Source organism: Monodelphis domestica, chromosome 3 (assembly GCF_027887165.1).
Source record: "Monodelphis domestica isolate mMonDom1 chromosome 3, mMonDom1.pri, whole genome shotgun sequence".
NCBI lineage: Eukaryota > Metazoa > Chordata > Mammalia > Didelphimorphia > Didelphidae > Monodelphis > Monodelphis domestica.
Genome location: NC_077229.1, coordinates 43,803,307 through 43,819,811, shown reverse-complemented (window position 1 = coordinate 43,819,811; position 16,505 = coordinate 43,803,307). Strand labels below are relative to the sequence as shown.

Here is a 16,505-nt window from a genome sequence, read left to right as displayed (position 1 = left end):
CCAGACCTCTGTTTTCTCCTCCAGATTGCCCTCCCAGATCCCTTCCAAGCTCCAGTGTTGAGCATCTCCCTGAGGCAGTCTCGCCAGTAAGTCTAAACACTTGACCAGCCCTCCTTACTTGGCTGACCTCCCTCCTCTAGGGCTACCCAGAGCAAAATCAATACAGTCCTCACGCCTTCCTGCCAACTTGCCATCCGGTGTGACCGGTCTTTGGCTCTCTGCCATGCTGATCTCAGCAAAAAAAAAATAATAAAACCGCCATCTTTTGCCCATCCTCGAACCCCTCAACAGGAGCCGAGTCTCCCTCCTCTCCCTCTTCCCCTCACCAGACTTTAGAGCCAAGATCCAGAGCAAAAATCAGTTTACCCAACTCAGGAAAGCAGACTAGAAAATCGTCTCTTGCCCACTGGGTGGGGAGGCAAAGGGAGAAGGGGAGCAGGCGAGAATCGTCCTTCTGAACGCTTGGAGAATGATCCGTCTTCCGGGGGCCGCTTTCCGTGTTCTTCTAATGTGCTTAGGCAGAACCCCCTGGAGGAATGGGGCAGCGAGAGCTCGCGGCGGGCAGCCTAAAGACGGCGGCGGTGGCAGCCGCCCGCTGGAATCTGTCATCCCGCCGCCCGCGTCCCATCCCTTTAAATCTGTCTCCTTGGAAGTACGTAACCACATAAGAAAATATTAAAGTAAACAGTAACTGGATTTACACAAATGCAGCTGATTTCCATATTTTTCATCACTTCGTTTTATTACTCAGTTTACTGATGTGCTCATTTATTTATAGGGCAATCCAGTATTGATTCATCCCGTAGCGCGGGTGCCTGAGCACATAAAAGAGAGTGATAATGATAGGAGTGGGTTTTCATGCCTTTGTGTTTCAAAAAAAAAAGGCATGTTCTCCCCCTACCACTACCCCCTCCCTCCCCGGCTCCCCCTCCAGCATCCTTTGTGAGTGAGTGTGTGCAGGCTCAGGAAGGCAGCTTTTCCCCTGGTACAGAGCCATCGCTGAGGTTACAGAGACGACTCTCTCACTGGGGAAGAAAGGTCTGCTTTCCTGGAGACCTGGCGCCACTGAGGCTCCGCTCAGGGACGGGGTGGGATGGGGTGGAAGGGAGAGGGCCAACCGGGCCATCGTCCGGCCATTAAAAAAAAAAAGAGCCTCACTCAGAAATGCCTTTCGAGGGTTTGCAGATGATGCCTCACCCTTCTTCCTTCCCCCCTGCTTTCTTCACAAATGCAGCATCCGCCACATTGTGTCCTTTGGCAATAGCTTTCTTTTTCTTCCCATCTCTGTAGCCATTCTAAAAACAGAAGAGCAGCTAGGTTAAGTGACTTGCCTTGGGGTGGCACCACTTAAAAGGATCAGAAGCTACATTTGAACCCTGGCACTCTATCCATCCATGGTGCTGCCTAGATGCCCTGAAAATGGGTCTCTCTCTCTAATCAAATTTGTATTTTCCTCCCTGGAAGACCGTGGATGCTACTAGAAAGAGCCCCAGATTTGGAGTCAGAGGACCCGATCGCTTTGTGCCTTTGGGCAAGTAATTTCGCTTCATGTGAATTTAAAGTTGGAAGGGACTTGAGGCATGATTTTTGTCCGGTGCCCCATCCCTGCCCCCCCCCCATTTTAGAAATGGGGGAATGAGGTCCAGAGAGGAAAGTGACTTTCTCAAGATCATGAAGGTGGTGGGATTTGATCCCATCACTATGGTTTTGATCCAGAGATCAGGACTCCTTCTATCACTTGGGCTCTTCTTACTCTGGGACATTTCCCACCCCTGATCTCCATTTGGGGGGAAAGGCTAGAATTAGGACTCTCTGGACTTCACCATCATGGCCCTTTGCACAGATGCTTCCCTTTTCCATTTCTCCCTCTCCCCCAGTAGCCTTTTTAGGTACCGTCTTCCTCCATTACGTTGTCAGCTCCTCGGGGTATCTAGAGGTTTATCCCTCTCAGTGGAAAGAGCACCAGCCCTAGAGTTAGAAGGACCTGAGTTCAAATCTGAATTCAACTACTTTCTAGCTATATGACCCTGGGCAAGTCACTTAACCCTGTTTGCCTAGCCCTTGCTGTTCTGTCTTACAGTCATTTTTGTTGTTGTTGTTATTGTTTTGGAGGTTTTTTTTTTAAGTTTTATTTAATTAGTCAATTTAGAACATTTTTCCTTGGTTACAAAAGTAATGTTCTTTCCCTCCCCTCTCTCCACCCCTTCCCGTAACCAACGCACAATTCCACTGGGTTTCACATGTGTCATTGATCAAGATCTATTTCCATATTATTGATATTTGCACTGGGGTGATCGCTTAGAGTCTATGATCAAGCAGTTGTTTTTCTTCTGTGTTTCTGCTCCCACAGTTCTTCCTCTGGATGTGGATAGCATTCTTTCTCATGAGAAAGGAAGGATTTTTAAAAGAATGTCAGCTTTTGGAGGGCAGGGACTGTCTTTAGCTTCTATCTGTATCCCCAGCTACACAGTAGGTGCCTAATAAATATTTCTTACCTACTACTTACCACTAGCACACATTGTTGCTCATTTTCCTCATCTATAAAATGGGGATAAGAAGACTGGCTTTCCCTGGCCCTGAGCTGTGAGGAAAGGACTTAGTAAAGCTTTTGTCAGTGTTATTTGCTGAGCATTTATGAAACCTATTCTGATTCAGGCATATTCCTATATATGGGCATGTATATACATACACACACATTTGGAGGGAGATAAATTGTTTAGAGTTCTGTGTCTATGTGTGACACAGATATCATCTTCCCAGACCAAAAGAGGAAGGAAGAAATAATGATAATTCCTCAGATTCAGGACTAAAAGGGCCCTCAGAGACTATCCTGACCAATACCCTCATTTTACAGATGGGGAAACTGAGGTCCAGGTCATAAGCAGCAGAGGTAGGATTTGAACCCAGCTCCCCCTGACTCTTGAAGATTATTTCCATTGAGTTTGACTGCTTCTTTGGTTTGCCACATATATGCCACACATATAGAGGGGAAAGTGGATGGAGAGCCAGGCCTAGAGATGGGAGGTCCTGGGTTCAAATCTGGAAATCTGGCCTCACTCACGTCCTAACTGCGTGACCCTGGGCAAGTCACTTAACCCCAACTGCCCAGCCCTTACCACTCTTTTTCCTTGGAATCAATGCACAGTATTGATTCTAAGACAACCTTTGCTTTCCATCTTAGAATCAATATTGTATATTTTTCTAAGGCAGAAGAGTGGTAAGGACTGGGCAGTTGGGCTTAAGTGACTTGCCCAGGGTCACCCAGCTAGGAAGTGAGTGAGTCCAGATTTGAACCCAGGACTTCCCATCTCTAGACCTGGCTCTCAATCCACTGAGCTACCCAGCTGCCCCCAAACAAGGATTTTTAAATAAAAAATTTTTAAAGGTTGTATAGGCATGCCAGCTTTAATAATGATATTGTTCTTAACATGTTACTATTACGGTTTCATGTTAGAGTCATGTAGGATTTACTGTCAGAGGACCCGAGTTTGAATGGCATTTGGAGATGTCAGCCAATTCCCTTAATTTTCCAGGTCTCAGTTTTTCTTATCCCTTAAATGGGTCATGATGAAGAGACTTCCAACTCTTGGTGCCATGAATGTGTTATAAGGTCTTCCTCTCAGGGAGATGTGAAGATGCCAAGTTAGAGTAGGTGAGGGGGCTTCGTGTGAGTGTAAGCCTTGATAGGAGGTGAGCAGGGTTGGGAAGAGTCTAGCCTTGCTAATCACTTCATGGCCTTGTTTCTCCATTGCCCGAACCCCCCAGAAGGGGCCAAACTCATTGTCAGTCAGAGTCTTCTGTGTTTATATGTATGTGTATGAGAGAGACAGAGAAGGAGAGAGACAGACAGACAGACAGAGAGAAAGAGGCAGAGAAAGAGACACAGAGAGAGAGACAAAGAGACAGAGGGGGAGAGAGAGAGAGAGAGGAGAGGGAGAGATGGGGGAGAGAGAAACAGAGAGAGGAGAGGGAGAGGTGGGGGAGAGAGAGACAGAGAGAGAGGAGAGGGAGAGAGGGGGGAGAGAGAGACAGAGAGAGAGGAGAGGGAGAGGTGGGGGAGAGAGAGACAGAGAGAGAGGAGAGGGAGAGAGGGGGGAGAGAGAGACAGAGAGAGGAGAGAGAGACAGAGGAGAGAGAGACAGAGGAGAGAGAGGGAGATATAGAGACAGAGAGAGAGGAGAGACAGAGGGGAGAGAGAGAGAGAGACAGAGACAGAGAGAGACAGAGGAGAGAGAGAGAGAGAGAGAGAGAGAGAGAGAGAGAGAGAGAGAGAGAGAGAGAGAGAGAGAGAGGAGAGAGAAGGAGAAAGAGAGAGTAGAGAGGAGGGAGAGAGGAGAGAGGGACAGAGACAGAGAGACAGAGGAGAGAAACAGACAAACAGACAGACAGAGAGAGAGAGAGAGAGAGAGAGAGAGAGAGAGAGGGAGGGAGAGACAGAGACAGAGGAGAGAGAAGGAGAGAGAGAGTAGAGAGGAGGGACAGAGGAGAGAGAGAGGGGGAGAGAGAGAGACAGAGGAGAGAGACAGACAGAGAGAGAGAGAGAGAGAGAGAGAGAGAGAGAGAGAGAGAGAGAGAGAGAGAGAGAGAGAGGGAGGGAGAGAGAGAGAGAGAGAGAGAGAGGGAGAGGGAGAGAGGGAGAGAGAGGAGGGAGAGAGAGGAGGGAGAGAGGAGAGAGAGAGGGGGAGAGAGGAGAGAGAGAGGGAGACAGAGACAGAGGAGGGACAGAGGAGAGAGGGAGAGAGAGAGACAGAGGGGAGAGAGAGAGGAGAGAGAGAGAGAGAGAGAGAGAGAGAGAGAGAGGGAGGGAGGGAGGGAGAGAGAGAGGAGGGAGAGAGGAGAGAGAGACAGAGAGAGAGGAGAGAGAGAGGGAGAGACAGAGACAGAGGAGAGAGGAGGGACAGAGGAGAGAGGGAGAGAGAGAGACAGAGGGGAGAGAGAGAGAGAGAGAAGAGAGAAAGAGGGAGGAGAGGGAGATATAGAGAGAGAGAGGAGAGAGGAGGGACAGAGGAGAGAGAGAGACAGAAAGACAGGAGAGAGGAGAGAGAGAGAGGGGAGAGAGCGAGAGACAGAGAGAGAGAGAGACAGAGGAGAGAGAGAGAGGAGGGAGAGAGGAGAGACAGAGGGGGGGAGGGCAGGTGTTTTCCCCCTGGTGTAATACTCGGGTTTAGGTTTCCCCTGTTGGGTGCTACTTTGGGGCTTACTCTATAATCAGAGGATTGTGGAGGTGATTGGGTTGCTCAGCAGGGCATGCATGCAGCAGGGTCTTGAGCTCGAGGCATGGACATTTCTGGAGGGATCCCTTTGCAGTTCCATTTGTTGCATGCCAGCCTCCACGGAGCCCCTCGTTCTAGCTGGGAACTCCAACTTAAGAGAACTTCATTAATTTTCTTAAGAGAGCTTTTCTTCTCACCTTTAATGTAGGAAAAAGACTGCATTTGTCTATGATTTTATTCATGAAGCCTCCGCTTTTGCCTTGATCTATTGACTAGGCAATCATGGCAAGCTTGCTCCCTCCCGCTCTTTGGGGAATAAATATTTCCCAGGGAGGGTAGCCGTTTTAAAGGGGGGAAGGGGCGGTTTGGGAGGGACCCTTCCCTCGCCCAGGACCAACTGTGTCCGCTCGGCAGCAGAGAAGTACAATCAGATTTTCCTTTTCGTTCTTGTTAATGAGAACCCATCCATTATCCCACCCGCTGCAAACCCACCAGGCTCACAGGGGTTGCATTGAAGATTTCCCTGCGCTAATTACCACGCAGGAAACATTTCCCTTGGCGACTGCGCTCCCGAGTCATGTAAGTCATATAGAGTAGCCCATAAAACGCTGGGGTTGGAGGCAGTCTCCTCTGCTCATGCATTCCCTTCCCACCCAAGGCTTGATGCTAAAATAAAGGACATTTTTTAAGTTCATTTCTCACTCTGTCTGCACCGCCTGCACAGTGCGCCGAGCCCATGTATCCTTTTTATCTTTTCATATTTCCGTGCCCGAGGAAGGGGTGGAGGGGACGTAAATTGGCCTTGCCGGGAGTGGAGAGAGCTTTCCCTCCCGCCCCATCCAATCAAGGAGAGTCTGATTCCCTGGCAAACAGGAAACAAAGGCTGCCCGCCAAGGTAGCGTATGGAGACAGCTTGAAATGGACAAAGTTTGAATATCCGTGCACACGGAGAAAAGAGCAAGACTGAAACCCGGCTAATTACAAAAGTTGCTTTATGAAAGATAATTCAAAGCAATAATTTACCAAACATAATCAAGTGGCACAGATGGGGCTTTTGATGAATAGTTTGCAACATGCAATTAGCGGCTCTCGCAGTTACATATCATTAACCCTCCGAGCACAAAAATTATTTTCTCATTATTAGTTGAAAAGGTAAAATTAAGCTGACTAGACAGTAAAGGAACAAACTACAATTAATTACCTTCATTTATTACAGTCATTATTTTAAACTTAGTTTTTACTCAGATAGAGAGATGAAAACATCTAAATTAAAAGTTTGGTTATGGCGAACCAGAGGTGAAACTTTCGAAGTTCCTGGCTCCCACCTACCCCCCCCCCCCCCCCCCCCCGGCTAACAGAGAGGTGGGGAGGCAGGGGTGGCCCTAGAATTGGGCATTTGGGTGATTTGTTTAATCTCTCTGAGTCACGTGGAAGTGGGGTCCTTTATTGTTAGCATGAGACGTCAGAGTCAGGAGCTCAGGTGGCCTTTGGGAAACAGAGCAGATGGGGGGCAGAGGGGTCCCCCATCCGCGGACGTATCTGATTACAGATCATGAATGAGTTGGTTCCGGGACTTCCGAAATTCCTTGTCTTCCTCCCAGGCTCTGGTAGAGGTTCAGTTCAGTGACCTGGAGTAGTTAGGAAGGAAATCATTCTGCCCAGAAGAAAAGAATATAATTAATTTCCATTGCAGGGGGTGCATTTATTTAGCAACTACTGTTTTCAAGATGGCATCATATAATGGATTGGATTTGGGGCGTGGCCTCAAAAAGACCCAGGTTCAAACAAGCCCTCTGGGACTTAGTAGCTGAGTGACCCCTGCATACCTTAGGTAAATTCCATGGGATCCCACTCGGATGGGCTGCAGTCTGCTTTGGTGGAAGGAGTTTCATATGTTGCCAGAAACCCAGATGCTTCACTGACTTTAAGAAACAGGACAAGAGCCGTCTTTTTGACTTTTTTGTATCTCCAGAGCTTGGCACAGTGTCTCGTGATTGGAAGAGCCGACCAACTAGTGGAAACATTTAAGTGCTTTCTATATGCCAGCCACTCTACTGGGTAATATATATATGTATACAAAAAGGAAATTGAAACAGCCCTGCAGGGATAGCTAAGTGACTCAGTGGATAGAGCATCAGTCTTGGAGTCTGAGTACAAATCTGGCCTTAGACACTTCCCAGCTGTGTGACTCTGAGCAAGTCACTTAATCCTGATTGCCTAGCCCTTGCCACACTTCTGTGGAAGGGAGGAAAGGAAGGAAGGAAGGAAGGAAGGAAGGAAGGAAGGAAGGAAGGAAGGAAGGAAGGAAGGAAGGAAGGAAGGAAGGAAGGAAGGAAGGAAGGGGAAAATAGGGAAAAGAAAGAAAAAAGAGAAAGAAAAAGAGGGAGAAGGAAGGAAAGAAAAGAGAAAGAAAAGAAAGAGAAAGAAGAAAGAAAAAGGAGAGAAAAAGAGAAGAGGAAGAAAGAAAAAAGTGGAAGGAAGGAAAGAAGGAAGGAAGAGAGAAGAAAGAGAGAGGGAAAGAAAGAAAAAAGGAAGGAAGAGAGAGAAAGAGAAAAAAGTAAGAAAGGGAGGAAAGAAAGAAAAGGGAGAAAAAAGAGGGAAGGAAGGAAGGAAGGAAGGAAGGAAGGAAGGAAGAAAGGAAGGAAGGAAGGAAGGAAGGAAGGAAGGAAGGAAGGAAGGAAGGAAGGAAGGAAGGAAGGAAGGAAGGAAGGAAGGAAGGAAGGAGGGAAGGAAGGAAAGAAGGAAGGAAAGAAGGAAGGAAAGAAGGAAGGAAAGAAGAGAAGAGAGAAAGGAAGAAAGAAAGAATGAATCCCCAGAAAGCTAACTTTTGTAGGAAGTCACAGCATCACTGATGTTGAGCTGGAAGAAGCCTCAGAGTTCATCTAGCTCATTCTCCCCATCTCTCATACCCCTATCCACTTTTTACAGACAAGGAAACTGAAGCTCAGAGTACTTTTTTTGGTTTGTTTGAGCCTGGGCGTCCCCGTCACTCCCAAGCAGGAAATCCAGAAGTTACTCACAGAGAAGCCCCGCTGATGATCGGCACAGAAGTTTTGGCCTCCTCTGTTTGAACCCATTCCCTTCTTCTTAGGCAGCCTGGTGACTCCTACTCCTGGGACTTCACCTTATTGGTGCCAGACCGCAGACACTCTGTTGACTTTAGTAAACCACCAACATCCACCTCTCCCAGCAGCAGGATTTCAGTCATGTGCCACAATGCCCAGCCATTCGGGTTAACAAAAACAGAACTGGAATTCTCTGATTCCAGAGCTGTCATTGAGATCAAACAGCCTGTGCCTAAGGAAGAAGAATATAGGAACATAGATTTATCAGTCAATCAACAAGTATTTCTTGGATGCTACAGATACAAAGGTGAAAGCCAGAAAGAACAGTGGCTAGAGGGCCGGGCCTGCAATCAGGAAGATTCATCTTTCTGAGTTCAAATCTAGCCTCAGATACTTACTGGCTGTGTGACCTTGAGTAAGTCACTTAACCTTGTTTGCCTCAGTTTCTTCATCTGTCAAATGAGCTGGAGAAGGAAATGACAAACCACTCCAGTGTCTCTACCAAGAAAACCCTAAATAATCATGGAGTCAGACATGACTGAAAATAGACACAAAAACAGGTCTTTCTTGAGGCCTGTCCTTGGGAGACTTACCTTCTAATAGGGGGGTCAGCATATAAAAGTGGGCTGGGAATGTACAGAGAAGGAGGAAGAGATCCGTCCCTGAGGGAAGGGGACAAGGCGAGAAGATTAAAATGATGAAGGGCCCTGGCAGAGAGGTAAAAGTTCACCTATCAGAGTAAGAGGAGTCAGGGGGAAAGTCTCAAGAATCAGGTATGGTGAGGGGAGGCCAGTAAAGTGTATATAATTTTAGGTTAATGTTTATTTATTCTTATACATATTATATGTTATTATATATAACATAAAATATTATATTATGTATATAAATGTTAAATATAATCCATTATATGTTAATGTTATATATTATAAGTATACCTAAATATTTATATTCATGTATCTTAATTCATATTTTTATTATTTATTTAATAAATTATAACTGAATATTTGTAAAACCTATTTCTAGGGACAGCCGAGTAACACAGTAAATAGAGCACCAAGTCTGGAGTCGTGAGTTCAAATCTGACCTCAGACAGTTCCTAGCTGGGTGACCCTGAACAAGTCCCTTAACCTCCATCACCTAGCCCTTGCCGCTCTTCTGTCCAAGAATTAATACTAAGACAGACGGTGAAGTTTGTTGGGGTTTTTTTAATCCTTTTTCTACATTTACATTATAGAACTGTGATGATAATATTAAGTAATTCTAATATCTCAGTGATCAATAATTCTCTCACTTCAAATTAACTAATCAGTCATTCCCTTCTCTGAGTCCTGTCCTTGTCTGCGCCAAGCCAAGGAGGACCCATGAGTCTCACTCACTTAGGGGTTGGGAAAGGGAAGAACTGGGGCATCTTCTTCAGCCAGAGATATAAAGTGAGCCTCCTACAGCATGGGCAGCCACCCAGACCCAAGAAACCATCTTGGAGAGAAGCAGGAGCCAATGGTCAGACAATTAATAGTGGCCTCATCTTGCCGGAAATGATTGCCCTCCAACAGAATAATTTAATGGTCATTTGCTAATAAATAGCCAAATGGTGGCGTCCAGAAGTCACTCACTTGCTGTCTGACCTCGGACAAGACAATCTGCTTCCATAAACCTCAGTTTCCTAAGATGTTAAATTAAGAAAGAACCAGAATGATCACTTTTATGGTTTAAAAAAAAGATATTGGATATCTATTGGCAATATTTACTTCACCTTCATCTCCAAATTTATTCTTCTCTTCCATGTGGGGGGAAGAGGAGACAACTCCACAAATTTAACCAATATATTAAATGAATATGAGAGTGTATATAATATGTCACACTTGTGTTTTCCCATTTCTGAAAGAGGGGAGAGAACTAAGTGGCACCTTAGTGCACAGAGCACCAGATCTAGAGTCAGGAAAACTCATCTTTCTGAGTTCAAATCTGACCTCAGACACTTCCTAATAACTGTGTTACCCTAGGTAAGTCACTTAGCCCCATTTGCCTTTAAAAAAATAGAATAAAATAAAAATACCTGGGTAGCTCAATGGATTGAGAGCCAGGCTTAGAGATGGGAGATCCTGCATTCAAATATGACTTCAGACACATCCTGGCTATGTGACCCTGGGCAAGTCACTTGACCCCCATTGCCTAACCCTTACCACTTTTCTGCCTTGAAGTTAGTATTGATTCTAACACAGAAGATACGAGTTTAAAAAATAATAGTAATAATAAAATAAAAATAAGAGGGGAAGAAGGAACATTTCCCCCATTTTTTCTTTGGGACCAAGGTTGATCATTATAATCACGCCATATTCATTTACACATGATTTTTATGGTTCTACTTTCTTTGCTATGCATCAGTCTATAGAAGTCTTCCAATGCTTCTCTCTGTCTTTTACAGCAGCATGTCATATTCCATGATGTTTCCTCAAACTATGGACATTTACTTCATTTCCAATTCTTTGAACCACAAAAAAAAAATAGTACTTCTAGAAATATCTTGGTGTATGACGGTACCTTTCTTTTTGTCTCTGACTTTGTTGGGGCATATGCCTCGCCGTAGAGTCTCTGACTAAAAATGTATAAAACCATTTTGGTCACTTTCTTACATAACTTCAAAGTGTTTTCTAGAATACTTGGACCCATTTGTAGCACGGCCCGTTGTACCATTCTGCCAACAGCATCTGTCTTCCCACAATCCCTTGAACATTAATTATTTCCATCTTTGGCCATTGTAGGCAGTTTCCTGTGGGGCAGGGGGATGAAGACTCAGAGTTGTTCTGATGTGCATTTCTCTCATTATTGGTGATCTGGAACATTCTGGCTTATGGTTGATGCTTGCAATTATTCTCTTGAAAACTGTCTTCATATCCTTTGATCACTCGTCCCATTGGAGAAAGGCGCTTGGTTGTATGTATTTGGGTTTTTTCTATATATGTCTTAGCCATTGAGGCATGAATGATTTCTACAGGTTCTCCTAGCTCAGATATTATTATATGGTATTATATGCATATTATTTATTATTTATTTATTATATCTAGTATATACATTGTATACATTTATTATATACATTGTATTATGTACATGTATTATTTTATTATTTATTTATTATATGCATACATTATTTTATTTTGTTATTTATTATATTGTATATACATTATTACATATATTATATTATATACATATATCATTTTGTTATTTATTTTTTGTATATCCATATATTGGATTATTATATATTATTTATTTTTATTATATTATGTACATATATACATAATATAACAACATTATTTAATGTGTAACATACTAATGTATTACAATATAATATCATGGACTATAATGGTGTCAAAGTGAAATAAACTGGAGGCCATTAAACCATAAATACATAAGGATCTCTGCAAGTCATATATTGACTTAGAAAATCACATATTAACCCTTTGCTGTTGCATTTCAGTCATATCCAACTCCTCCTGACCCCTTTTGGTTTTGTTTGTTTGTTCATTTTGGCAAAATAAGGGAGTGGTTTGCAATTTCCTTTTCCAGCTGATCTTACAGATGAGGAAATTGACACAAATATGTGCAAGTGACTTGTCCAGGATCACATGACTAGGAAGTATCGGAGATCATGAACTGATGAAGATTGAGTCCATTCATCTATCCACTGTGCTTCTTGGGGCTAGGTGGCATCATAGAATAGAGTTCCAGATCTGGAGATGGGAATGTCCTGGGTTCAAATTTGATCTCAGATGCTATCTGGCTGTGTGACCCTGGGCAAGTCACTTAATCTCCATTGCCCAGTCCTTACTGCTCTTCTGCCTTGGAACCCATACTTAGTATCAATTCTAAGACAAAAGTTTAAAAAAAGGAAAAGAAACAATCTGTCCATCAGCAAGCATTTAATTAAGTGCCTGCTGCATAGCAAATCTTGTGCTAAGAACTGGGTACAAATAAAAGGGAGAGTTTTTGCCTTTGAGAAGAACCAGGAAATCTCTTCTCCGCAGTAACAGTAAGGCCCAAGGAGAGGATTCCTCTGAGCAGTGACTAACTGAGCATCCTTAGAGATATCATGGCATCTAATGACAGAAAAACTTTAGGTCCTATCAAGCCCAACTTGCATCCTTTTACAAATAAGGAACTCAAGGTCCCGGTTCTGGGCATTCTTTCTGACTGTCCCCTGTCCCTGGAATAATTTCCCTCCTCAGCGTCAACTACTAACATCCCTGACTTCTTTCAGATCCCAATTAAAATCCCACCTCCTCCAGGAAGTCCTCCTACACCCCCTCTTAATTCCAGCATCTTCTCTCCTTGAATTATTTCCTATTCATGCTGTCTAGTACTCACCTTGTGTAGATTTGATTGTGTGTTGTCTCCTCTGCTAGATTGTGAGAGCAATGTCATAGTCTAGCACATGGCGCAATACCTGGTACATAGTAGGCACTTAATAAATATGGATGGATGGATGGATGGATGGATGGATGGATGGATGGATGGATGGATGGATGGAAGTGACTAGCCCAGGGTCACACAGAGAACAAGAAGAGCATCTAAACTCCAATCCTGGGTCATCAAAGCCTTGATTTAGAACTGAGAGGCACCTAAGAGATCATCTTGACTAAACCCCAACTTGGACAGATAAGGCAACTGAAGCCTAGAACATTTGAAATAACTTGCTCTAAGTCACAAGGTAAAACCAGCATTTGAACCCAGCTCTTCTGCCTCCAAATCCAGCCTTCTTTCTGCTTTGACTGGCACATATATTTATCTTTTCTCTCTTTTCCTGGGGATTGGGATTGGAAGGGAAGAATCTCTGTGCCCAGGGACCCAGACTTCTCTGATCCTGTGTCACATGTTTCCTTTTAGCTGATGGTGGACCATTGGTCCTCTGTAGGTTGAGTCTGGGGTCTCTGCAGTACTCTGCGGGACACTGCGGACTGCTTTCCCAGACCCCTACAGAAATACACCCAAAATGATAGTACAGCTACACTGTTCTTCAGTGAGGTTTCAAGGGCAGGTTTGGGGGTTGGTTTTTTCCCTAAGTGGTTTCTCTGCAGCACAGAAGTATCTACAGGATTCTGGCTCTCTTCTTTGAATTGAAATCTAATTACAGGGTGGGTTTTTTCCTTCCTTTTTTAATTATTTGTTCTTTCGGCTGTATTAGATTTCCTCTTCTCCCCAAAAACTACATTTTAATTGAACCTCTCAGCTCCTTTGTGCCTTTGATTTTTAAATGGGACATCTCCAGACCCAACCTATAAATGACTGACCCTCTACTCCTTCTCTCCTGTCTCATTTTCATCTTTGCACCTGGAGAACTTAGTAAAGTGCTTGGCAAATAGTAGGCACTTAATAAGTGCTGGAGACTTAAAAAGTCCCTGCCTGTCTTCCTTCTTGCCTTTCTTTTTTTCCTTCCTTTCTTCTTTCCTTCCTTCCTTCCTTTCTTTCCTTCCTCCAATCCTTCTTCCTTTCTTTGTTTCCCTTTCCTTATTTCCTTCCTTCTTTATCTCTTTCACTTCCTTTCTTCCTTTTTTCCTTTTCTTCCTCTCTCCTTTTTCTTTTCTTTCTTCCCTCCAGGCTTCCTTAATTTCTTTTTCTTTTTTCTTCTCTTCCTCCCTTCACTTTTTCTTTTTTCCTTACTTCCTTTTCTTCCTCCTCTCCCTTCCTTCCTCCTTTCATTCCTTCATTTCTTTTTTCTCTATATACTCTTTCCCTTTCTTTCCCTCCTCCCTCCTCTCTTTTTCTCTCTCTCCTTTCTATTCCCTCCCTCTCCCTTCTTCCTTTCCTCCCATACTCCTTTCACTTTCTCTTTCTTCCTTCTTTTCTTCTTCCTCTTCCTTCCTTCTTTCTTTTCTTACTCTCTTTCCCTTCCTTCCTTTATCCTCTCTTTTCCTCTCCCTCTTTCTTCTTTCTTTCCTCCCTTTTCCCCTTCTTCCCTTTCTCTTCATTTCTTCCTCTTTCTTCTTTTCTTTCTTCCTTCCTTTGTTTATTTCTTTCTCTCTACCCTCTTTGTCTCTCCCCCAAGGCTAGTGGGAAATTTCAAATTCTGGCTCTACCACTAATACTTATGTGACCTGGAGCAAATTGCTTCCCCTCTAGAAACCTCAGTTTCTTCATCTGCAAACTCAGAGGACTGTAATGGGATAGAAAGAATATGACCTTGTGGAAAGACCTCCAACTTCTGGTGTCATCAGTCTTGGACTCCAGTGGCCCCTCTTACCCTTTTGGCGTACCTGTATGAGAGGAGGCAAGCCAGCTCAGACTCTGAATCTTAGTTCAAACCAAGGATTTTCAATGTGGTAGAAATTATATTAGCTTCTGGACTCAAAGGAACTGGGTTCAAATACTACCTTTCATGCTCCTCGTGTGACCCCTGATGAGATATTTTACTTCCCTTGACCTCGGTTGCCTCTTTTGTAAAATGAGTGGGTTGAACCAGACCTCCCAGTCCCTTCCAGGTCCTCTTCCAGCTCCTGACTGAGGGTCCTCTGAATGAGGGTTGTGTCTTGGCTGTTGACCTCCTTGGATAGATGTGTATCATCCTCGACTGACAAGCTATCGATCAATCAGTGAATGTCTAAGCCTCCTCCTCCTCCCCAGCTTTCTTTGACTCAGTGCCCACAGAGAACACTGACTGATGGGAGCAAGGATTGGAGGCCAGTGTGGTTTCTTCACCACCAGACACTCTGAAAGATGGTGTCCTCCCTTCCCATTCCTGAGGCCAGAACTCAACTCAGTATGTTATAGAAGAGCCTTGGGAAGGGAGGAGACATTCCAGGCAATTCAACCCAAAGCATGGACTTAATAACTTCTTGATAGATGAATTGATTCATGAACATTAGATTTGTTCCCAGGGGGCATAGGTTCAAATCCTTTATTTGCTACTTACAAACTATGTAACCTTGGGTAAATCATTTCACACACACACACACATACAAATCCAAGCCTCAGTTACCTTATTTGTAAAATGTGAGGGAAGGATTATGGTACGGTGGAAAGAGCTAGATCCTGGGTTCAAATCCCCACATTGCAAAAAATAACCATCTTTGTGACCTTGGAAAAGTCAGTTGATTTTTCTAGACTGGTTTTCTCATGTACAAAATGAGTAGATTAGATTAGCTAGTCTTTGAGGTTCCCCTCAACTTAAAAACTGATGACAAAGCAAAGAAAAATTTCCAGATTGTGAATAGAAGGGGCAGATAGGTATCACAGTGGGTAGAGTACCAGGCCTCGAGTCAGATGGACCTGGGTTCAAATCTGACCCCAGATACTTCCTAGATGTGTGACTCTAGGCAAGTCACTTAGCCCCAGTTGCCTAATCCTTATTGTTAGAATGAAAAGGAAGATAAAAGGTAAGGGGTTTTAATATATTGATAGAAATTAGGGGGATAGCTGAGGGGAATGACCATTAGCTCAGGGTGGAAAGAAAATCATGCACGTCTCAATTGGAGCTTGATGAATTTTAACATGCAAAATTGGAATGGAAGTAGAAATGGGTGAATTTCTGCTCCGGAGGATGACAATAATTAGGAGCCAGAATGGGCTGGACAAAAATGGGAGATGTTGAATGATCTTGTTGAGCTGGTAAAAGACTTGATATACTAATCAATCAATAAGCATTTATAAAGTACCTACTATGTGTTAGGCTCTGTGCTAACAACTGAGGGATACAAGAGGCAAAAGATAGCCCCAGCCCTCAAGGAGCTTACAATCTAATATGAGAAAAGCATGGAATGGTACGTTGGACCTGGATTTTCGAGGGCCTTGAAAGTCAAACTAAAGAGATTTAAACTTTATCTGGCAGCCAGTAGGGAACTACCAATGATCAAGTTGAGACCAAGTTACCTCATTTGACTGATGTCTGGACTCTCTTCCCCACTTCTTCTGATTGATGGTTATCAACATCTTTTTTTCCCAACCTTTTCTCTTTATTATTTTCAACATCTTAACAATGTAAGCCAAATCAAAGTGATGGTATTACATTTAACAAAGTTATTTGTCTATAACAGACTTGTGAAATGGGATTATTGTGAAGACCAAGAGAGAAAATATTTCTAAAGCATTTAGCTTTCTGCTGGACACATTTTTGTTGTTGTTCAGTCGTATCTGACTCTTCATGACCCATTTGGGATTCTCTCGGCAAAGACACTTAAGCAGTTTGTCATTTCCTTCTCCAACTTATTTTCCAGATGAGGAAACTGAGGCCAACAAG

At 43.8% G+C, this 16,505-nt stretch overlaps 1 protein-coding gene across 1 annotated transcript in view; it reads left to right on the top strand.

The window, feature by feature from the left end:
- CUX2 (cut like homeobox 2) overlaps positions 1-16,505 on the top strand; it is a 461,792-nt gene that overhangs the window by 294,878 nt on the left and 150,409 nt on the right.